Source organism: Heptranchias perlo, chromosome 16 (assembly GCF_035084215.1).
Source record: "Heptranchias perlo isolate sHepPer1 chromosome 16, sHepPer1.hap1, whole genome shotgun sequence".
Classification (NCBI taxonomy): Eukaryota; Metazoa; Chordata; class Chondrichthyes; order Hexanchiformes; family Hexanchidae; genus Heptranchias; species Heptranchias perlo.
In genome coordinates this window covers 25,582,374-25,602,320 of record NC_090340.1, presented here as the reverse complement: position 1 = coordinate 25,602,320, position 19,947 = coordinate 25,582,374, and the positions used below count along the sequence as shown (strand labels likewise).

General features: G+C 43.9%; 1 protein-coding gene across 2 annotated transcripts in view; it reads left to right on the top strand.

Annotated features, from left to right (window-relative positions):
- The first annotated feature begins 1,619 nt into the window (after window positions 1-1,619).
- The window catches only part of ripor1 (RHO family interacting cell polarization regulator 1), a 313,053-nt gene continuing 294,725 nt past the window's right edge, over window positions 1,620-19,947 (top strand). Inside the window, exon 1 of one of the 2 annotated variants that reach the window (XM_067997844.1) lies at window positions 1,620-1,731. The gene's annotated coding sequence lies outside the window, so the exon portion shown is untranslated. The other variant, XM_067997845.1, reaches the window with a different exon arrangement.

Genomic DNA, 19,947 nt, shown 5'->3' with positions numbered 1-19,947 from the left:
AACTCCTCTAGACCCATCTTTTGTTTCTTTGCCTGTCCCGTTATCACCCTCCTTGCCTTGCACCATCATCCCTTTTGTCACTTAATTACTCCTGCCCTCCACCCTATCACAGACCTTCCTTTTTGTTCTTTCCTCCCCTCCCCATCCCTTTGCCTGACTCTATATTTGCTTAAAAACTGTTAAATCTTCAACTTCTTCCAGTTCTGAAGAAAGGTCACCGACCTGAAACATTTCTTTCTCCACAAATGCTGCCTGACTTGCTGAATATTTCCAGCATTTTCTGTTTTTATCCCAAATTACACATAGTACTCTAACTGTAGCCTAACCATTGCCTTGTATAAACTTATCATACCCTGTTTGCTCTGGTACTCTGTGCCTCTATTTATAAAACTCAGAATTCTATTGGCCTTTTTTTAATGCCTTTATCTACCTTCACTCACTCCTAAAAGAAATTATGTATTTGTACCACCAGGTTTATCTGTTCCTCCACCCCTTCAGCATCTTTACATTAAGCATATAATTCCATGTCTTGTTTTTCCTCCCAGAATGCATCATCTCATACTTCTTTGCATTAAATTGCATCTGTCATTCCACTAACCTATCTAGGTCCTCCTGAAATCTTTTACAGTCCTCTTTGCTGATTGCCAAAATAGCACGAACCGCTGGAGAACATCACTTCCAACCCTTCTCCAATCTAATCCAACAATCATTAATTTACTCTAACTCTTTGGTTCCTGTCACCAACCAACCTTCTATCCAAGTTGCTGTATTTTTTCTTATGCTATATGCCTGAATTTTCATAACAAGCCTCCTGCGAGACACCGTCTCCAATGTTTTCTGAAAATTCATATACACTATATCTATTGTATTCCATTTATCTGTACAATAAGTCCTTGTTCAAAAAAACTCCATTACATTTGTCAAACACAACTTTTATTTTTTACTTGTTGGCAGGAGGTGGAGGATGTTGTTAAGGTTGCATTTCTAGCCTATCCCTGGTTGTCCTGAGACGGTGGTGAGGAGCCTTCTCCTTGAACCACTTGCCTGTAACAAATTCATGCTAGCGGTCCTTGATTAACATAGAAACATAGAAAATAGGAGCAGGAGTAGGCCACTAGGCCCTTCGAGCCTGCTCCACCATTCAATATGATCATGGCTGATCCTCTAATGCCAATACCATATTCCCGCTCGCTCCCCATACCCTTGATGCCTTTTGTGTCTAGAAATCTATCCAGCTCCTTCTTAAACATATTCAGTGACTTGGCCTCCACAGCCTTCTGTGGTAGAGAATTCCACAGGTTCACCACCCTCTGAGTGAAGAAATTTCTCCTAATCCATTCATTTCTAAATGCTCACTCTTAAGAAATTGCCCACAACTGATTTTTAGACTAATTGACCTATAGTTACCTAGTCTAACCTGCTTTCCCTTCTTGAATATAATAATAAAGAAATAATATAGAAGGTGTCCAAAGCATCATTTTAAACCTGTTAAATTTAGGTTTAGATATTTCTTTTGAATTGTTTGTCCCTAACAGGGCTAAGGAGGCGGAGCTGGCGAGCAGTGGGCGTGTCGGCGCTGATGAGGTTCCCCGGACAGTGTCCGGAACACTCGGCCACTAGTGGACGGGACTGTCCTACTGACCGGTCATTGCTCCGCAGACTCTCTGCAGTTTAGTTTGACAGCTGGAGCTGGACTCTCCTGAAGACACCGATTTCATTTGTTTTTCCTCAGTAAGTTAAAGTTGAAGAGAGTGACGCCCCCATTAGCCGGGCTGGTGCTGGAGAGGTGTGTGTCTGCAGCCCTCTCGCTCTGTCTGGAAGTGGAAGGTAGGCTGATTGCTCAGCTGTAAAAAAAAAATGTCACTTTGCAATAATAGTATCACCTTGCAATCTTACTTAGCAATTGGCATTGAACGTTGCAAATTGTGACTTTAGCATTGAAGACGGTTGCCAATGAGTTTTGTATCACACTGTAACCATATTGTGATTGGGGGCGGGGGGCAGTTAAACACTGCAATTGTTGTGATTGCAGCTTCCAGAGCAAGTAGTTCATTTATTTTAGTAGAATATATAACATCAAGCAATAAACCCGTTCACTGTGACTATGCGACGCGGCCTTTTAGTTTGAAAAAAAATGAAGACAAAAATAAAAATATCTTAAGCACATCACGTCCTGTTTGTTTCTGAAGTTTCACTCCTCAAAGGAAACTTCTCTGGGGTTTATACAAAGTTTTTGTTCAAAGTCCCGCGGTGCTGTGAAACGTTTCTTTAAGTCTTGTTTGTAGTTAAGGAATACAAACTTTGTTTGGGCATTATGAGGTCCCCCTTCAAAGTTAGTTAAGGTGATTAAAATTTCTGCAGATTTTTAAGCCAAAGTGTAATTGTATTCTAATTACCATATTCTTTATTATAGTATTTTTTTAGGTTAATGAAACCTCTTGTTTTACTTTTCTGATCCTTGATATTTTTCTTCTTGTGATTAAAACGGCAGGCTGCTGAGAAATGGTGTTCTGCCTTCTTGTACTTGAGGGTTTGGTTGCTATGGAGCCAAAGGGGGTTCCATGGGGGTTTTTTTCAGCAAAGTCTCCGTTTCCGATGTAGAATATTGTTATTTTACCCTGATGACAGTTTAAGAGCTGCCAATAAAATATATTAACATCCGCCATTCTGCAGAAGATTTCCTCTAAGAAAACATTTGCTTTCAATAAAATTTATTATTATATGAAATGCATCAAGGGCTGCCTGCAGTTTTCCCACCTGAATAGTAGTTCTGTCCTATCTTTGTGAAAGGACAGATCACCATTTCCAAACTGTTTCCTTTGCAGTAACCTCTATTTACCTTTTCACCGAACATATGTTAAAGAATATCCCCTTTGAGTAGCCAAATAAATTCCCATTCCCCTAACGAGTCTGTTTGTTTTGTAATGTAAGAAATGTTTTTTCCTCTTTGAATATCAAGTATGTTTTTTTAAATAGTAGCATGTTCACGGTATTCCAATGACCATCCTGCAGTTTGTGTATCTTAAATGTGGGCCCTGTACCAGTCATTGAGGACAGGTTGTGATTTCAATAACTTTCAAAATCTTGAGGGAAAAAATTATTCCTTTCAAATGTGGCATTAGGTTTTTTTTCCCTAAAAGTTAGTTAAAGTGATCACTTTTTTTACAGATTTTCAAACCAGTAGAAAAAGTAGCAGTTTTAAAAAGTCATGCTGGTTTCAGAAACAGTGCAGCCTGTTAAAGGGATATTTCCACCATGTTCAGATGGCCTGAGACAAGAAGAGAGAACGTGGGAATCAAATGCAACATAAGTTTCATGATCGAACTCGTACCCCTGCAAGTTATACACAAGTGGTGTGAGGGTGATGTATAGCTTGACAAATGCATGATACTGGAGTTAGAAATGGAGGTAGAATTTGTACATTTAAGGTACTGGAACTAGTGTACTGAAGAAACTGAAAGGTAGATGGTGTTTCTAATGTCTTCAGTCCCCTTCCAAAATACAGAAGATGTGAGAGGATAGAAGGTACTTCTCCCCTGGAGCCGAGGCCACTCTACTGGGACTGTGTCTCAGCACTCCTACGGCTCTGTGCAGAGTTCAGGAGCGATGCGGCACTCTGGAAGCCCCTGTCAACACTGGCCCGCAGAACCAAGATGGCAGCTGTCTGAGCTTCCATGGCAGCAACGTTAGCTTCCATGGAAGCTGTCAGCAGAGGCTGCATCATGGCGGGCGCTACTGTTATGTTCATGGAGACAGAATGGTCTCCATGCTCTGCGTGAAGCCTTGACACAAGCTGGAGCTAGACTCCACCATGCTCTAAGCCATTGTGTGCAGGCTTGCTGGCAATCTGCCCAGTGCAACTAGCATTTGGTAGATGCCTATTGGCCTTCTTCGGTACCTTGGGCCCTCAAAGTCAGCATCTGAATCCTCTGCAGCAGAACTAATACGTAATCTAGCCCCCTGGCAAGCAGGCACCTATGGCGTCCTATCCCCCTGCCCTAGCACCTGCGCACTTGTGCTCGATGAGTCACCACATGAAGACCCCTCCTCTAGTCTAGCATCTAAAGTACAGGTGGTACAAATCTCTGAGCTTGTGCTTGCTAGGGTTGGATCGCGTGGCGGTGCATCATCAGGCAGATTGGCTTCTTGTATCCTGAAGTGGCCGAGGTAACTCCATATTTCCAGCACTTGAAATGAAAGAGAGGGACATGGGTTAGCTTCTAGTGTGAAGGCAGAAATGCTGGGTGAAGGTAGCTGCAGTTTGTCATGCAAAGTGTGTAGATAGAAGTAAGAAGGCCAAAAAGAGGATAAAGTGTGACATCTCCTCCAGTGTTACCCCTGCAGGACTCTTCCCCCTGCCGATGATGGCCAGCATGCTTTCTCCTTCGGGGAGAAGGTATGCAGGCGGGCTCGGCCTCCTCCGGTGGCAGCCTCCTGTCTCAAGTTGTGCATGACCTTCTCCTGCAAAAAAAGAAGGGAGTGTGTTAGTGACATGCTTGTGAGGTGTTCAGAGAATGTGCCAGTCATGATCTAATAGTTGGTATGCCGTACGTAAGATGTGAGGTATGGGGAAGCGAGGGTGGCTATTGTGGTGAGTATAAGGAGAAGAAGGTGGAGTGAAGTGTGGGGCAGTGATTGTAAGAGATTGAAGGGAAGCAGGGGAGGGAGTATTTTGAGTAGTGAGGCTGGAGGTGGTGGATATATGAGCTGAGTGTAAGAGAGCAAGCAGTATTCTTACCTTGATAACTCTGGTGAGGTCATTGAACTTCTTTCAGCATTGCAGCCATGTCCTGGGAGCTAAGCTGCTGGCATTGACCTCCTTAGTGACCTGCTCCTATTGGTGACAGAGGTGTTGCCTGAAGTGCTTTCTGCCTTCTGGAAGGAACAAGATCTCCCTCCTTCTGTTCACAGCCTGGACCAACGCCCCTAACGTGGCATCAGAGAACCTGGGTGCCCTGTCTGGCCCTCTTCCAGCCATTTTCTTCAATTTCTGAAGTTTCCCCTTCTGTCAAGAGGTGTTGACTGTCTTTAAGTGGTGTCAGAGACACCAAATATACCGCTCTGCCCCCTCCCCACCCCAAACTGCCAATGAGTAGAGCTGGCTGCATGCCTGAATCAATTTAAAGAGGTCTCACCATGAATTTAACGTGACCCCTAGGACCACATGAACAGGCCTGTGCAGCGCCCGCCACGCCTCCTGCGTGCCCGTTTTTGGGAGCGATCGAATTTCTAGGCTTAGCTGCCTGAAATGGAAAGCGTTCTGCTCCCTGGCACCGACATCCCTCACAATGATCAACATAAAATAATGTACTCTTCAACCTGAAGAATGGTTCTTTTGAGGGTGGCACGGTATATTGGAGCAACCACTCATGGCCATTTAGAGTGGTGTGACATGATCCCTGAGATGTTGTGTTGCTGATCTCAGCTGTGTTTCTGTGGGGATGCACTGAGTAAAGCCAGGTGTTTCCCTAAAGGAAGGAAATGAGAGAGAATCAAAAGGAAAGCTATCCTGGAATGCTGCCAGTGGCTGGCTAAGGCCTGATGTTGGTGAATGCCTTAGAACAAATTGTGCACATGCTCTCTCAGCTACAGATAATATGTGGCATGGGAAGCACAAGAGAGAGTAAGAGACAAATGTCTTTTTTTTTTGTAACACATGGTGATTTCCTGTATGCATTATGTGCAGCAAAATCATAAATTCATTTATAAATAATGATTTTTATGATTTTGCAACAACGACTTGCATCTACACAGCACCTTTTAATGTAGTAGAACGTCCCAAGGCGCTTGACACCGAGCCACATAAGGCGATATTAGGACAGGTGACTAAAAGCTTGGTCAAAGAAGTAGGTTTTATGGAGCGTCTTAAAGGAGGATAGAGAGGCGGAGAGGTTATGGGAGGATAATTCCAGAGCTTGGGGCCTTGGCATCTGAAGGCACGGCCCCCAATGGTGGAGCGAAGAAAATCGGGGCAAAGGAAATCTTCCCCAAGGGAGCCTACCTTTCGAAAGCACTGGTTTTGATGGATCTTGTAAGGCTATAACTGCTGTTGTGAACCTTTTAATCTTGAAGAATAACATCATTAAATGACCATTATTGTACAGAACCACTAATATTTTTTCAGCAGATTTTTGGGGAATGGTGGAATCTCTCTGACCTGGTAGTCATCTTGTAAAGATCCTCAGTGTTTTATAATGGACACACAAAGTTGATTTTTTTTTTACTGAAAATCTTTTTCAGAACCAAGCAATGTCACAAGAGTCAATGAAGAACTCTGTAATGTCATTGTGACAAAAGTAGGATTCTCTGGGCAAAGAAGTGGCAGGCGTTGCAACTGTTTTTCAGGCGCAACAATAACAAATTTAGCAGTGGACTGGTCCACGATAAATCTGCTTGAATGTTCAGGCCACTGCTAAATTTGTCGAGACAATTTTTTACGTGTCCCGGGTGGCCACCTAAAACAGGCGTTAGGCTCTCATTAACATATGCAAGGGGCCTAACGCCTGTTTAACGATCCCTCTGGGAAATTGGTTTCCGATGAGTGAAGCAGGAGCTGGGCCTGCTCTGCTCAACATTCTTCAGCGGCCGCTGTGGCCTAAGCAGCTGCCGCCACCAACAGGCATGTATTTCTTTTTTTAAAAAAAACATATTTGAAAAATACGTTGTGGAGGAGCAAGAGTGCTCCCCCGTCTCCATAGTATTCCGATCAGCCCCATCCCCACTGCCACTCCACGCTTCCTCCTGGGATTGACCTTCGGGCTGGTGCCAGCGAGGCAAGCGGCCTGATGTTCATTTTATTCAAATAGGTGAGCTGCCTGTGGAGGTGCAACAGTTGTCAGCAGTTCACCCAATTAATATTGATGAGGCCCAAGGCCCAATCTCAGGCCGGCCTCAGGCTTCCCGGTTCGGGCGCATCCTGGGGCTACAACGCCGCCTTCACACCCGAAACTGGACGCCGACTAATTTCTACCTCATCTGTGTTTTGTTTGACATAACTTCAGGTAGTTGGGAATTAAAATGGAGTCCATTCCCTCACCTAGTTACAGAATGGAAGGCAGGAGGCAATCAGCTCCCTTGGCCTGTGAATGTTGTATAACACAGGAAGACCTTAAAAAAAAAAGGTGAGAAAATAAATTTGCAAAAGAAACTTCGTCAGGGGTTCAAGGTGAAACTACTTGACCACTTCTAACATTTAGATATGGTCTTATTCAGACAGACTACTTATAGTTCTCTTACAAACTAGCCTATTAATATTAACTTTCAAAAGAATTTCACAACTAGAGAGCCAAAACATAGCTGTCACTGATCAAACAATGCAGGTATTAATTTTGAAAATGTTAATGAATTGCTAATGTGTGAGAGAAAAATATCTACTATGTCCTTCCTTGTTGCATCACCTGATTAATTGCATGAGACCTTCGGCTACTGATTTGTCGCCCATTAATCTCTTTATCAAGCTGATAAGGATAAAGAAACCTGTTGTTCCCAGGCCTCTCTCAGCACTGCTCTGAAAATATCTGACAGGAGGTGCACGAGGAAAGAGTAGCCAGTGGTGACCCACCATCCTGCTTTTCTGCTGCTGGGGAAAGTGCCAGACCGTGGCTTATAACTGAGATTTCTCTCAGAAACTTCCTGACTATGGCCAGACCTGGCATTACACCAGAATAGAGAGAAAAGGCAGCAAGCATGAATATGAAAAGATGCATTTTATGCCTCTGTTTTGCTGTTTATAATGGGGCAGTTGAACAAAATTTGGTATTGATTAAAAAAAATAACTTGTAATTGTCCAATTTGTCTCAATTTGGACTTTCAATTTGATCTGTTTCTGATAATGAGACAGTGCCTGAACTCGTGCACTTAAGCTTTTGAAATGATGTCACATGTATAAAATCCCATTTAAAAATTGTTTAGTTTGTGTTATACTCTCGAGCACTAAAGCTTCAATTGCAGTGAATTTCAATTGTAGTTAGCGAGGAGATTGTGGTTGTCATGACGATTTTTTTATTTTTGGCTTCTAACAGAGAGAAGTCCCACTACTTCAATAAAGCAGCAACATTTTAACCCTTTGTTGTAGATCATGTGTGTCTCCAGGTCCTAAATACTTGACTGGAATTCTGTATCTGTCTTTCAGTGAAAGTTCAGCAACTTGTGGAATTAAGGATCTGCTAGTGCCATGTATGTAAGGTCAAGATGTAATGCATTCAAAGATCTATCACTTTCTAGATCATTGGTCTCCGAGCCATTGACTTGATTCTCATGTTCTTATTTACACTGCTTAGGTTTCCTACATTACAGCAGTGACTGCACTTCAAAAAGGTAATTAATTTGCTGTAAAGTGCTTTGTGATGTTCTGATCTTGTGAAAGGTGCTATACAGATGCAAGTCTTTTTTAAAGAAGGAACCTCTGAGCAATATTATCTGCTGCAATCTCATTGATAAAAAGACCTGGTGCTGTTTATTTGGTTTATAGATTAATAGGCTTCAGGCCCTTGTGTCCCAGGGCATATACTTTGTTGTTCTGTCCTTAGCAGAAAAATGCAGTGGACACAGTGTTGCTGTTCTAGCCATGAAATACTAATGTGTTTTTTTATTCGTTCATGGGATGTGGGCGTCGTTGGCGAGGCCAGCATTTATTGTCCATCCCTAATTGCCCTTGAGAAGGTGGTGGTGAGCCGCTGCCTTGAACCGCTGCATTCCGTGTGGTGAAGGTTCTCCCACAGTGCTGTTAGGTGGGGAGTTCCAGGATTTTGACCCAGCGACGATAAAGGAACGGCGTTATATTTCCAAGTCAGGATGCTGTGTGACGGAGGGAAATGTGCAGGTGGTGTTGTTCCCATGTGCCTGCTGCCCTTGTCCTTCTAGGTGGTAGAGGTCGCGGGTTTGGGAGGTGCTGTCGAAGAAGCCTTGGCGAGTTGCTGCAGTGCATCCTGTGGATGGTACACATTGCAGCCACTGTGCGCCGGTGGTGAAGGGAGTGAATGTTTAGGGTGGTGGATGGGGTGCCAATCAAGTGGGCTGCTTTGTCCTGGATGGTGTCGAGCTTCTTAAGTGTTGTTGGAGCTACACTCATCCAGGCAAGTGGAGAGTATTCCATCACACTCCTGACTTGTGCCTTGTAGATGGTGGAAAGGCTTTGGGGAGTCAGGAGGTGAGTCACTCGCCGCAGAATACCTAGCCTCTGACCTGCTCTTGTAGCCACAGTATTTATATGGCTGGTCCAGTTAAGTTTCAATCAGCAATCTGTCAAAAAATGTTCTTGCTGGCTGATGAACTTAACAGTAGTTTCACTATAATTGTTAAAATGTTAAAATTCAGCAGATGTCCTCTGGTTTATGTCGAGAGTGCGTCTGATGAAAGTGTCACAGCAACATCTAAGTCACGTTCATCATGCTCCTTCATTTTTCAGTCTTGTGCAGTGCTGCTGGCTAACATTTTGCAAGTGGTTGTAGGGCAGTTTGGGCCATGGCCCTCTCTTGTGGTCCTTCTCAATGATGCACTGTGTTTGGCCAGTAGGAGGCGCAATGCCAGTGAAGCAAATTGGCACATCTCCATTTTCTACTTGTTCCTTCTCTCTACCCCTTCCCCTTTCGAGAATGCTTGGACTACATGTAGCAATAAATCCAATGACCTGGATAGGAACTGATGAGCCCAAACAATTACCAAGTGTCCCAAGTTAGTGGCAGCCCATGGAGCTGAACTAATACCTTCTGATTGGGAAACAAACATATTTATTTCCTTCCCTTTTTGATTTTTAAATTTTACAGTGGTGCCGTAACTATTTTAGTTTACTGGAAATCTTGTAGAACTTCTCCATAGTGTTTATCGCTTGGCATCATACATCAGTACGCATCTGCAGGATCTTCCAGGCAGGAAACTGATTCCTACCTTGCGTTCTTATTGATTGACTTCCTTCCTATCAAAGCAACCTTTGTTCAAAATTTTTTTTAAATCATTGAGTTTTCAAAACTGGAGATACTGCTACAATAAAAATAACTGATTGTAATGCCTCGTGGAATTACACGCGAGCCCTCACTTTATATTTTACATTTCTTAAAAACGAGACCATGTATTGTATTAATATTGCAGTGACAACGTAGAGTCTCAGAATAATGAAACGTGATTTCACACATGATTTTTGTCATACAGTTCTGATCTCCGCATAGGTTTCAGGGACAAAGGGGGAGAGAAATGCAAGCAATCAGTTAGAAGGTGAGTCACCCTGGGCCCCTCTCGCACAGCACTTAGTTGCTGAAGAATGGATGAACAGGTCACTTACCCAGCTTCTTGGCCAGAGACACGATGCATGGTCTGTAGATGATCAAATATCAGAATCAAAATATTTTTTTAAAGGAATGTAGTGGAGGTATAATTTCTCAAAATTGAATAATTACATGTTTCAACATCTGTATTACATTTCTTTTCTGAAACACTAGAATAAGATTGTAGTGAATTAGGGAAACATCTGCCTTTATTCGATAGTGTTTTAAAATAGCTTGAGCTAAAATGGAAGCTGTTTTCCCTCACCGAGTTTCAAAATGGAGGCCGAGAGACAAAATGTGGATAGCGTATTTGTTCTGGAAATCAGTTAGGATACAGGGGCTTTGTTGTAGGTACACAGCAGGATACTGGCACGGGTTTGGGTTCTGGACAATGGCACAGGTTTGGGTTCTGGACAATGGCAAAAGTTTTGGCTCATGTGAGATTTGGTCTACTTATGGAAATTGCCTATTTTGGTGTGAACACACAGAAGTATTGAGAAAATGCCTGAACCATAATAGTGATCATTCATGGTTCCTTTTCTGGCTCAGTGGGTAAATACACCATCCCATGTTGTACTGAGCCATTAGACAAGAGGGTCCCAGGAATGATTGCTGATCTTTGCCGAGTTATCCTCAGTGTCCCTAGGCTACAGAAGCAGAAAAAAAATTGGCAAGAGTCCTTTCTACTAATTGATGTAGAATGACACCCCCTTCTCCCCCTTCTCCCCCTCCCCCATCCCCCCCCCCCCCGACCCTGGCTGGAAAGAGTGGGCATCTGGGCATCAGATAAGGACAGGGTCAGGTCAGGGTCAGCTATGATGCCTTTCATGGCCAAAAAGGCTGCCAACGCTGACTGTCTGGACTCGCACATGAAGCTGGATGGGGTACCAGAGGGAATCTGACCGCCGCGGATCTGTACCCAACTACAGGTCAACACCTTCAGAAGAATTGGAGAGAAAAAAGGAATTTGCTCATTTTAAAGTTCACCATTTCTTTTAAAATATTCAGTGCAATAAATAACATGGTTTGGGTCATATGCTACGCTGAGCATGACACGAAAATCAACCTTTACTTTTTCCAAAGGATTAAAAATTAATTGAATACGCCAGATTTACTACTTCAAATAAAGGTCATGTTCTGTACACCTAAGACCAAGAGTAATCCTCAATTTTCTTCTGGCAGAAAGAAAACTCGGTGGGTGTGTCAACAGATTGAAAGTATGTGAGAGGTCATCATTAGTTTCTGCTCCTACCCATCGGTGAGGAGAGATGTGTTAGTTAGAAGGGTTTTTTAAATACATTTTTCACTATTGTAATCAGCCTTTAGGAACTGGCTACTAAAGTAGCTGTGCATCACTGTACGGCTCTCAATTGTGCTGCTGTATTGGTCCTGGCTCCCATTGCTTTTTCCATGTCCCAGTAAAGGCTGTTAGAGGAATTCATATCAACATCTTGCTATGTGAGGAGTAAGTAATGGTTGAGTGTATGACATGGCTAGAACACAGATCCAAGGGTTTACAAGACTTAGACCACAACAGCAAGCCAAAGGTTATTGATTGGCTTCTGATGAAGGGTTACACACCAGAACCGGCACAACCTATCTTGTCTCTTTACAGAAGCTGACTGATCTGCCGTGTATTTCCAGCATTTTCTGCTTTTATTTCAGTTATCCAGCATTTGCAATTTACCTTTTTTTATTTCAAAGATTATTGATTTTCTTACAGTCTTGAGGTTTCCATGTAAAATTTTATTTATATTTACACAGTTTAATATTGGTCATCTCCTTGAAGCTAACTCATTGTGAATTTCACTTCAGAGTTTGTATCCTCCACAACTGCCAGCATTACAGACAACAAAGCAGGGATTTTAACATCCGGGTGGAAAGCCGGGGGGAGCTGTCGAACCTCCCGCCCAGGCGCCTCTTTGGGAGACCCAGCCAATATTAAAGGCCGGGCCACGTTTACATGCCTCTGGCCAGCTGCCTGCCCGAAACAGGCATGAAGAGGCAGTTGGCTGACAGCTGACAGGCAGAGATTGGCAGCCTATGGTAAATAGCGGGGTGGTGGGGAGGAGTTCAGCAGGGTCTCACGGATGGGGTTCTCTGGGTAGCAGAGGCCCAGAAGTTCCTTGTGGGGCCTAAAGGAGCAGTCCTGACCCCACAAAGAAAAACATTTTCTCACCTTTTGGGTTCTCGGAGCGACCAGTGAAACCTTGGCTGTTAAAATTGCCATGGGGTTCTAGCTGAGCGATAGGACGCTGATTAGCATATATTAATGAGGTGTCTGCCTGACTGAGGCAGGTGCCTGAATTGCAGAGCGGTATCGGAGGGTCAAAAAGAGCCACTCGATTTTTAACTCCTGTTTCTGCCAGCCACAGGGAGTTAAAGTCTCCCCTCAAGTTTTTGCATACATGTGTGTCACATGATAGGGAGTAAGGGTTATTGGATTTTATGTCGTGCCAATTTTCTCACCTTTGCTCCCAGCGAACACCCAGTTCTGTAGGATAAAAAGGTTGTGGAAAAGAGGGTCTGTTTGGAAAGACCCGATATACAGCTGCAGGCCTGAAAAGCCAGCTGTTGCCCCGACTTTCCTGCCAGTGACAGGGCTGCCCCAGGGGTACCCCTGGGTCATGTAAATGTCTCAAGATAGGAAATGCCGGGATCCTGAGCCTAGACAGGAGCAGCACACTCACATAAGAAATACGAGCAGGAGTAGGCCAGACGGCCCCTCAAGCCTGCTCCGCCATTCAATAAGATCATGGCTGATCTTCTACCTCAACTCCACTTATCCCCATATTGATTCCCCTAGAGTCCAAAAATCTATCTATCTCGGCCTTGAATATACTCAACGACTCAGCATCCACAGCCCTCTGGGATAGAGAATTCCAAAGATTCATAACCCTCTGAGTGAAGAAATTCCTCCTCATCTCAGTCTTAAACGGCCGACCCCTTATCCTGGGACGATGCCCACTAATCCTAGACTCTCCAGCCATGGGAAACAACCTCTCAGCATCTACCCTGTCATGTCCCCTAGAATCTAATATGTTTCAATGAGACCACCTCTCATTCTTCTAAACTCCAGAGAATATAGACCCATTCTACTCAATCACTTCGGGTACACTGTTTCTGACCAGCACTGGAGAAGTGCAGCAGCGACAGGAAAATCTGCCCAATGGAGTCAGAAATCAGCAAGACAGGATCTTACTGAGAAACAATACTTTTACTGTAAAGAAGCAAACGTTTGTATAATAGCTCAGAAAATTCTTGGCTATTGAGTGCTGTTAAGAGGGCGAATTGCATTTCAGTGGGTAATCTTCGTTCACAGATCAAGCCATCTGGCAGCATCTTGCACTGTTCAGCTCGCAAAAACCATGCAATATAATAATTATGGCACAAAAGAAAATACTGAAGTAGATTATGAATTTTGACCTAACTCTTGTGTCTTAAAGGTCATTTTAAAATTATTGCTGTTGACAACCTTCATGAAGCATTTGACACTCCTGGCCTCACTTTTATCCATTGATAAAGGAATTTGGCAATTTTACTTTGTGTAAATAAATCCCTGAACTAGCTTAGTAAGGACCACACCCTAGACAGCTTTGCTTTTGTGACATTGCTTTCCTGCAAAAATACCAGTTTTGCTGTAACATTGGTGATTCAGTTCAATAAACTGAGCCCCAGTATAAAGAGCTGGTAGGCCAGTCTGTTTAAGAGCTAAGACTTTGGATATAACTGACCTTTGTTGTAACCTGATTATCTAAACCTCGCTGACTCACCGTCTCAGATATTGGGGTCGATTTTGACTCCTAGGCGGGAATGTGGCAAAGCAAGCCTGCCTGTCCAGGAGCGGCAGCAGGGAGGCGCGGCTGATTTTAACGGTCAGGCTTCATTAGCATGTTACTTGCCGACTTCCCAACCAAAAGGGCTGGGAGGTCAGCGGGAAATGGCTGCCCGGCCGTTAAAATCTTGCGGCAGATAAGTACACAGGTAAGTGCCCCGGGAAGGGAATCCCGGTTGAGGGAGGAGAGGAAGGCCAAGGGAAGCTCAAGGTTTCCTGCACCTCCTGGCCTTCAAGGAAACCTGGGAAGCCACCACTGCTCCAGGCCATCCGATCAAAATAGCAGTTTGGGCCCCGATGATGTCGTTGGCGCTCGATCTGCATTTTTAAAGAAGACCCTACCGGCTTAGAGCGGGGGTCCTTGCTGCCTGTAGATTATAATTGCAGTCGGCCAGATCAAGACCGTTAAGGAGGGGATCAGTTCCCCCACTTCATTTTAACTGGGGAATTAAAATTGACCACACCAAGTGAGCAGTTCTCTACTTTGTCCCAGTTCTGTCTTCCAACGACCCATCCACCATATGAATGAAAACATGATCTTTGTGATGCTTTCTTGTGTTCTTTTAAGATAATTGAGATCCCCTTTCCCATAATTGTTAAATTTGACCTCAAAGCAATAATCTGGAATCATCAGAAATGTTAAACATGTATTGAGATTGCAGGAGATTTTATGTGGTATGTGCTGTAATAAGTGAAACAATTAATTTTCTGAGAAGCCTCACACCTCCCCCACTGATTTATATGTTGAGTTTTGTCACTAGTTTTTGAGCACAGACTCTTTAATGTGTCCGGATCCAATGTAAACTGACTCGTGAAACAACAACTGTTAACAATTCAGCTGATTGTGTTATCTATAGTGGACAATTGCCAACAATAATGAGTTTTCTAGCTCTTATTGGAAGGAACGGCCGGCATGAAGGTATTAGATAAATACTCCAGAGATTGGGAATGAATGGTTGAGCAAGTAAAACATGACCCCTTTGACATTAAGTGTTTTCTTTTCTGTGACTCATTCATCGCATAACATGTCACATTGTTCAATACATTTTTGCTGCATAGTGCATTGTATTCAGTAGTAAACCTCTGAAGCAATGGTCAAAGTACGAGTGATGGGACACTAAAGATGCAGTATGGTAATAAAGACCTGGGCCTAAATTTTAACAATGAGGCAGGACCTTAGCGGGGGTGTCAATAAGCGGGTGGGAAACCCGGAAACGATTGTTTTGGGTGTTTCTGACCCAGTTGAAGCCACTTAACTGAACTTCCAGGTTTCACGTCCTCAAGCTGCGCAGCGGGCATAATGTGCACCCGCATGATGCGTTTAAAGCCCACCATTTAAAGGGCCACTCCAACAATGCATTTATAGGAACATAGGAACAGGAGTAGGCCATTCAGCCCCTTGTGCCTGCTCCACCATTTGATAAGATCATGGCTGATCTGTGATCTAACTCCATATATCTGCCTTTGGCCCATATCCCTTAATACCTTTGATTGCCAAAAAGCTATCTATCTCAGATTTAAAATTAGCAATTGAGCTAGTATCAATTGCCGTTTGCGGAAGAGAGTTCCAAACTTCTACCACCCTTTGTGTGTAGAAATGTTTTCTAATCTCGCTCCTGAAAGGTCTGGCTATAATTTTTGACTGTGCCTCCTACTCCTAGAATCCCCAACTAGCGGAAATAGTTTCTCTCTATCCACCCTATCCGTTCCCCTTAATATCTTATAAACTTCGATCAGATCACCCCTTAACCTTCGAAACTCTAGAGAATACAACCCCAATTTGTGTAATCTCTTCTCGTAACTTAACCCTTGAAGCCTGGGTATCATTCTAGTAAACCTACGCTGCACTCCCTCCAAGGCCAATATGTCCTTCCGAAGGTGCGGTGCCCAGAACTGCTCACAGTACTCCAGGTGCGGTCTAACCAGGGTTTTGTATTGCTGCAACATAACTTCTGCCCCCTTGTACACAAGTCCTCTAGATATAAAGGCCAGCATTCCATCAGCCTTCTTGATTATTTTCTGCACCTGTTCATGACACTTCAATGATCTATGTACCTGAACCCTTAAGTCCCTTTGGACATCCACTGTTTTTAACTTTTTACCACTTGGAAAATACCCTGTTCTATCCTTTTTTGATCCAAAGTGGATGACCTCACGTTTGTCTACATTGAATTCCATTTGCCACAGTTTTGCCCATTCACCTAATCTATCAATATCGCTTTGTAATTTTATGTTTTCATCTACACTGCTTACAATGCCACCAATCTTTGTGTCATCGGCAAACTTGGGTATGAGACTTTCTGTGCCTTCATCTAAGTCGTTAATAAATATTGTGAATAATTGAGGCCCCAAGACAGATCCCTGCGGGACTCCACTCGTCACATCCTGCCAATGTGAATACTTACCCATTATCCCTACTCTCTGTCGCCTTTCACTCAGCCAACTTCCTAACCAAGTCTGTACTTTTCCCTCGATTCCATGGGCTTCTATCTTGGCTAACAATCTCGTATGTGGGACCTTATCAAATGCCTTCTGGAAGTCCATTTAAATAACATCCATTGACATTCCCCTGTCCACTACTTTAGTCACTTCAAAAAATTCAATCAGGTTTGTCAAGCACGACCTACCTTTCACAAATCCATGCTGGCTCTCTCTGATTAACTGAAAATTCTCGAGGTGTTCAGTCACCCTATCCTTAATTATAGACTCCAGCATTTTCCCCACAACAGATGTTAGGCTAACTGCTCTATAATTCCCTGGTTTCCCTCTCTCTCCTTTCTTAAAAAGTGGAGTGACATGTGCAATTTTCCAATCCAGAGGGACAGTTCCTGAATCTAGAGAACTTTGCAGATGCCCTAACTATAATCTTTCAATGTGCTCACCTACTTCCTTTAAAACCCTGGGATGGAAACCATCTGGTCCTGGGGATTTGTCACTCTTTAATGCTACTATTTTCTTCATTACTGTTGCTTTACTTATATTAATTTTATCGAGTCCCTGTCCCCGATTCAATATTAGTTTTCTTGGGATTTCCAGCATGCTATCCTCTTTTTTACTGTAAATACTGACGCAAAGTAATCGTTCAACATGTCCGCCATTTCCCCATTGTCAATGACAATATCCCCACTTTCAGTTTTTAAGGGGCCAACACTGCTCCTGACCACCCTCTTTTTCCTAATATAACTATAAAAGTTCTTCGTATTGGTTTTGATATCCCTTGCAAGTTTCTTTTCATACACTCTTTTTGTAGCTCTTACTATCTGTTTTGTGACTCTTTGTATCTTTCCCATTCGCCAGGATCTGTGCCATTTTTTGCCTTTTTGTATGCCCGTTCCTTATTTCTTATACTGTGCCTTACCTCTTTAGTTGTCTATGGCTGTTTTTTTTGGCAAGTAGAGTTCTTGCCCCTCAGGGGTATAAACCGATTCTATATCACGTTAAATGTTTCTTTAAACATTTCCCACTGATCATCAGTCGTTTTACCCATTAACAGATTTGCCCAGTTTACTGTGGACAGTCTCTGTCTCATCCCATTGAAGTCGGCCTTACCCAAGTCTAGAATCTTAGCAGCTGATTCACTTTTTTCCCCTTTCAAACACTACATTGAACTCGATCATGTTATGATCGCTATTGGATAGATGTTCGCGTACAGTTAAGCCGTTAACTAAATCTGGTTCATTACTTATTACTAAATCTAGTATGGCTTGCCCCCTTGTTGCCTCTAGGACATACTGCTGTAGAAAACTATTCCGAATACACTCAAGAAATTCACTACCTTTCTGACAGTTGCTAGTCTGCTTTTCCCAATCTATGTGAAGGTTAAAGTCCCTCATTAAGACCACTACACCTTTGTTACACGCTTGTCTAATCTCTGCATTTATACAATCCAGCACTTCAGAGCTGCTGCCAAGGGACCTATACACAAATCCCACTATAGTCTTAGATCCTTTCCTATTTCTCAATTCAACCCATAAGGTTTCTGTTGGCTGCTTACCTCTCGTTATATCCTCCTTTATCATTGAAGTGATTTCATCTCTAATCATTAAGGCTACTCCTCCCCCTCTTCCATTTTCTCTGTCTCTCCTGTAGACCTTATAACCCGGTATATTTAGTTTCCAATCCTGACCATCCTGCAGCCATTCCTCAGTAATAGCTATCATGTCATACCCTCCAATTTGAATTTGAACCAGTAGTTCATTTAATTTATTCCTGATACTCCGTGCATTTGTATATAGAACTCTTAGTTGGGCCACACACCCTAGCCTGACGTTCAGCTTTGATGCTGGGTTAATCGCCTTACACCTTCTAGTTTTCACTTTATCTGTAGTGTCTAAAGTACACTTTCTTTCTGCTGCTCTACGCTTTTCCCTTTCACTTGTTCTTGAACAACTGTTTGTACTATTTGTATTGTAAATTTCCCCTGGGTCTTCCCCTCTCTTGCTGCTCTCAACTTGACTCCCTTCTGACTCCCCGCTCAGGTTCCCATCCCCCTGCCACTCTAGTTTAAACCTTCCCCAACGGCACTCGCAAACACCCCCGCGAGGTCATTGGTCCCGTTCCTGCTCGGGTGTAACCCATCCCGCTTGTACAGGTCCCACCTTTCCCAGAACCGGTCCAAATGTCCCAGGAACTAAATCCCTCCCTCCTACACCATCCCTGCAGCCACGCATTCATCCTGTCTATTTTCCTGTTCCTATGCTCACTAGCACGTGGCACTGGTAGTAATCCTGAGATCACTACCTTTGAAGTCCTGCTTCTTAATTTATCTCCTAACTCCTTAAATTCACCTTGCAGGACCTCATCCCTTTTTTTAACGTATGTCATTGGTACCGATATGGACCACGACTACTGGCTGTTCACCCTCCCCCTCCAGAATGTCCTGCAGCCGCACCGCAACATCCTTGACCCTAGCACCAGGGAGGCAACATACCATCTTGGAGTCACGTTTGCGGCCACAGAAACGCCTATCTGTTCCCCTTACAATTGAATCCCCTATCAGTATAGCCCTGCCACTCCTCTTCCTCCCCTCCTGTGCAGCTGAGCCACCCGTGGTGCCACAAACTTGGCTCTTGCTGCTTTCCCCTGATAAGCCATCTCCCTCAACAGTATCCAAAGCGGAATATCTGTTTGAGAGGGAGATGGCCCCAGGGGACTCCTGCTCTACGTGCATAGTCCTTTTACTCTGTCTAGCGGTCACCCATTTCCTTTCTGTCTGCGTAATCTTTACCTGCGGTGTGACCACCTCACTGAACGTGCTATCCACGATAGTCTCAGCATCGCGGATGCTCCACAGCGAATCCACCCGCAGCTCCAGCTCCAAAATGCGGTTAGCCAGTAGCTGCAGCTGGACACGCTTCCTGCACACATGATCACCTGGGACACTGGTAGTGTCCATGACTTCCCACATAGTGCAGGAGGAGCATATCATGGGTGCGAGCTGTGCTGCCATGACTTGCCTTAGATTTCCCCCACTTCACCGAACTCCCACACTCACCAAACTCGCAGCTTCTTCACTCTGTCCTGCCACACTCCGTGAAGGAGAAAGGAGGAAAAATGAGTATGGAACGTCCTAGAGCAAGGCCTGCACCCAGGTTCTCAGACACTGCCCTGGAGATACTATTGGGTGCTGTCAGAAACAGGAGGGAGGTGCTATACCCACCAGACAGGAGAAAGAAACCTGGTTCTGCCACAAAGAAGGCGTGGCTGGAGCTGGCAGACCAGGTAAGCAGCAGGAGCACGGTGCCCCAGTCGTGGCTGCAATGCAGGAAGTGATTTAATGACCTAACCAGGTCTGGAAAAGTGAGTACAGTTACTGATTTACGTGCATTCTGTGGTGAACATTACCCCCACCCC